Source organism: Sander vitreus, chromosome 17 (assembly GCF_031162955.1).
Source record: "Sander vitreus isolate 19-12246 chromosome 17, sanVit1, whole genome shotgun sequence".
Taxonomy (NCBI): domain Eukaryota; kingdom Metazoa; phylum Chordata; class Actinopteri; order Perciformes; family Percidae; genus Sander; species Sander vitreus.
In genome coordinates this window covers 32,812,418-32,817,417 of record NC_135871.1, presented here as the reverse complement: position 1 = coordinate 32,817,417, position 5,000 = coordinate 32,812,418, and the positions used below count along the sequence as shown (strand labels likewise).

General features: G+C 50.1%; 1 protein-coding gene across 1 annotated transcript in view; it reads right to left on the bottom strand.

Annotated features, from left to right (window-relative positions):
• The window catches only part of LOC144532749 (A-type voltage-gated potassium channel KCND2-like), a 41,079-nt gene that overhangs the window by 34,862 nt on the left and 1,217 nt on the right, over nucleotides 1-5,000 (bottom strand). The gene's annotated exons all lie outside the window — the stretch shown is intronic.

Here is a 5,000-nt window from a genome sequence, read left to right as displayed (position 1 = left end):
ACAGAGAGACACAGAGAGAGACGGAAAAAGCCTCATCAGTCCTAATATGGAAATCATCTCATTTTAATAACCCTCTCCTCTTCCTCTCTCCTTTGTCCTCTTCATCTCTCCTCTTCCTCTCTCCTTTGTCCTCTTCATCTCTCCTCTTCCTCTCTCCTTTGTCCTCTTCATCTCTCCTCTCTTCATCTCTCCTTTGTCCTCTTCATCTCTCCTTCTTCATCTCTCCTCTTCCTCTCTCCTTTGTCCTCTTCATCTCTCCTCTTCCTCTCACAGATCGCCCCGGTGACTCATTAAAACACTCGTTTCCAGATTAAACCGGAGCAGTGATTCGGGACGAGTTGGCGTCTTGATTGCTGAGCTCGTTAAAGAGAATCACTCGGAGGAAGTCTGCGTGTGAGAGGAGACGCTAATGCTGCTAATTTAATTAGCAGCATTAGCAGCGCATTGTCCCACAGAGACACAGAGACACAGATAGAGACAGAGAGACTGAGAGACACAGAGAGACAGAGACACAGAGAGACTGAGAGACACAGAGAGACACAGAGAGACACAGAGAGAGACAGAGACACAGAGAGACAGACACACAGAGAGACAGAGAGACACAGAGAGACAGAGAGAGACACAGAGACACAGAGAGACACAGAGAGACAGAGACACAGAGACAGAGAGACAGACACACAGAGAGACAGAGAGACACAGAGAGACACAGAGACACAGAGAGACACAGAGACACAGAGAGACAGAGAGACACAGAGACACAGAGAGACAGAGACACAGAGACAGAGAGACAGAGACACAGAGAGAGACAGAGAAACACAGAGAGACAGAGAGACACAGAGACACAGAGAGACACAGAGACACAGAGAGACACAGAGACACAGAGAGACACAGAGAGACACAGAGACACAGAGAGACACAGAGACACAGAGAGACAGAGACACAGAGACACAGAGACACAGAGACACAGAGAGACAGAGACACAGAGACACAGAGAGACACAGGAGCTACGTGGTCCGAAGTGAAGCTTACCCCCCTTGGGTAAGTCCAGCTAGCTAGACTACCTGATCAATCTGACCCCCAATTTCCACCAACTGCAGAACGTCTGCGTCCCTACTCCGTCCCAGCTCCAGCTGTCCCAGCTCCAGCTGTCCCAGCTCCAGCCGTCCCAGCTCCAGCCGTCCCAGCTCCAGCTGTCCCAGCCTCCGGAGCAGATACGCAGAGCTTCTATTTTTCGGACGTACAGCGTGCTCACGGCGGATCATATTTCCCTGCAGGTTAGCTCAGACTAGCTGCCCCTCTCCTCTGGATGGAAACTAACTGGTGTTGGTTTGGTGGTTCTATTCTACGTGAATTCGCGAGATCTCGTGAGATCTCGTGAGATCTCGTGGGTCCTCGTGGGTCCTCATGACTACAGCTGTCAGTCACGGCCGCAGCCGTGCTGCAACAAATCCAGACCTGGTGGGGGTTAACGGACGGCGGAGCACGCAGCCGATCCGCAGACGTTCTGCATCCAGTGGAAATCCAGAGTGAGTTTTCTGTTGCACGACTAAAACTACTGTTGAACGTCCACGTTCCACCAAAACCAGTTCCTTCCTGAGACTATTTAGCAGAGGCACCGTGGCTCCGTCTGGAGCTTAGCCCCGCCCACGATGATTGTGATTGGTTTAAAGAAATGCCAATAAACCAGAGCAGGTTGTTCTCCCATCCAGGAATGCTGTGTGGACTAGACAGACCCTCCTCCACGGAGCTGTGGAGGAGGGTCTGGCTATAAGAGACTAGATCATGACCTAAAGAAGGAGATCCAGGGTACGAGCAGCAGTACTCAGTACTCAGCACTTTTGTTCTGGGAAACAGAATCTTTAGAGCGTGTAAACTCGGCCGGTGTCACAAAAGGTCGGGAGACTAAATAATAAATGTGTGTTTGGGATCGCCAGGCGGGTCACTGAGCTGCAACATGAGACACACACACACACACACACAGACAGACAGACAGACAGACAGACAGACAGACAGACAGACAGACAGACAGACACACACACACACAGACAGACAGACAGACACACAGACACACACACACACACACACACACACACACACACACACAGACACACACACACAGACAGACACACACACACACACGACACACAGACACACACAGACACACACACACTGACACACACACACAGACACACACACACACACACACACACACACACACGAGACACACACACACAGACACACACACACACACACACTGACACACACACACACAGACACTGACAGACACACACACAGACACACACACACAAGCACAAGCATGCACACACACACACACACATAGAGACAGACACGCACCCCCCCCAAGAGTAACAGTAATCAGTAAGTTTACTCCCTCATGTTTCAGCCTCCCTCTCGGTGAGTAAACACAGTCACACGTTGTTAAGGGATCAGCTGACTGCTTCCTATCACAGACCTTCAGTTTACAGACGCTGTCACCGTGTTTGTTCTACAGACCAGACCGCTGCACAGACGCAGGTATTCCTGCACAGACGAATATTTGGCACCCCCCCAAAACAGGTTTTTGGCAGCACCAACGGAAAATCCCCAGGATCAAAATGACAAGAAGTGAGAGAAAAACGACCGATCAGATCCTCTTGCAGAATGTGTTTCAGAGAAAGTTCCCAAACACGCTGAAGGTTTCAAAGACGAACACTGCAAACGGGAACGGGAACAAACCGCTGCTGCGCCTAAAATCAGACAAAATCCAGAGGGACTTTTGTACTGGGACTGAACTAAACTGACCAGAGCTGCAAAGATTAATGGAGTAGTTTGGACCAACCAAAAAGATATAGGGTCCTATCTTGCACCCAGCCCGACCCAAGTGTCTTTGCTAGTTTAGGACCGACCCAGTTGTCAGTTTCCCGTCCAGCACCCACGTCGTTTAAATAACAAATGCACCTGAACCCATCTGTGGCCCATGCTGGTCTTACAGGGAGGTGTGTTCAGGTGCATTCTGGGCGTGCTGGTCTTACAGGGAGGTGTGTTCAGGTACATTCTGGGCGTGCTGGTCTTACAGGGAGGTGTGTTCAGGTACATTCTGGGCGTGCTGGTCTTACAGGGAGGTGTGTTCAGGTGCATTCTGGGCGTGCTGGTCTTACAGGGAGGTGTGTTCAGGTGCATTCTGGGCGTGCTGGTCTTACAGGGAGGTGTGTTCAGGTGCATTCTGGGCGTGCTGGTCTTACAGGGAGGTGTGTTCAGGTGCATTCTGGGCGTGCTGGTCTTACAGGGAGGTGTGTTCAGGTGCATTCTGGGTGTGCTGGTCTTACAGGGAGGTGTGTTCAGGTACATTCTGGGCGTGCTGGTCTTACAGGGAGGTGTGTTCAGGTACATTCTGGGCGTGCTGGTCTTACAGGGAGGTGTGTTTAGGTGCATTCTGGGAGTATTGCTATCTTGAGGCAGTGGGAAGTGATGGCACCATTGACCAACAAAAACCTGGTCTAAAGTCAATAACGCAGCATTTCATTGTTATTTTAACAGAGCATTAGTAAAATGCTCCTAGGCTCGTGCACAGCACGTGCACACTATGCTTGTTACACACACAGGGCTGCACAGCAGCACACACACACACACACAGGGACGCACAGCAGCACACACACACACACACACACACACACACACACACACACACACACACAGCAGCACACACACACACACACACACACACACACACACACACACACACACACACACACACACACACACACACACACACACACACACACACACACACACACACACACACACACACACACACAGCAGCACACACACATGCAGAAGATTACAAATACAAATATTACGGTGCAGATCCTCCATCATAACAGCAATGCTCCAAGGTCCAAACGCGCCTGGCTTTTAAAGGGAATGGGAGATGATCTCTGATTGGTTGATTACATGTTACGCCCAGAACACACCTCTGATTAATGAAGACACTAAGGTCAACCCTTTAGAACCATGACCCCGGCACACGGACCCTGCGAGCTGGTCTCAAACTAATAACTTGGCTCGTAGCAGGTAACTTGCGTCCAGTGGTCCGGGTTAACAGAGCTGAAGCACATCACAGTGGTTCACATTGACGGGCACGAGAGGCACTTTGCTTGCTAGCGTTCGGCTGGAGCGTGGACTGCGTTACTATTACATTTGCACCGTAGACTCAGACTGATTCCCACGCCACACTTTGTTTTTACTACCCAGAAAACTCCTGCCCCACTACGTCACACATACGCATTTTTCCAACAAGCCACCAGGGGGAGGCAGAGATTGCAACACGCACCTGCGCCAGGCGCCTCACGCCGTGGGCTCAGACCGTTAAGATAGGGCCCTAGGAGGGTTCTTCTGACAATCAACAGACTGAAACTGAAATCTGACTTCAGTAGAGTTTAGACACACCTGATGGGTTTAAAGACACTCAACAACTTCTGGAAGCTTCACAAACAAACACGCTGTGACCTTTCTTCAGCTAGCGTAACATCTGGAGACAGATGTTCTTCACAAAGGTTAAAAAGAAAGACAAACCACAGCTGCCACTTAAATCAATGGTGTCAATGTCAATGTGTGTGTGTGTGTGTGTGTGTGTGTGTGTGTGTGTGTGTCTGTGTGTGTGTATTTGTGTGTGTCTGTGTTTGTATGTCTGTGTGTGTGTGTGTGTGTGTGTGTGTGTGTGTGTGTGTGTGTGTGTGTGTGTGTATGCATGTGTGTGTGTGTGTGTGTCTCTGTGTGTGTGTGTGTGTGTGTGTGTGTGTGTGTGTGTGTGTGTGTGTGTGTGTGTGTGTGTGTGTGTGTGTGTGTGTGTGTGTGTGTGTGTGTATGTATATATGTGTGTGTGTGTGTGTGTGTGTGTCTGTGTGTGTGCATATGTGTGTGTGTGTGTGTGTGTGTGTGTGTGTGTGTGTGTGTCTGTGTGTGTGTGTGTGTGTGTGTGTGTGTGTGTGTGTGTGTGTGTG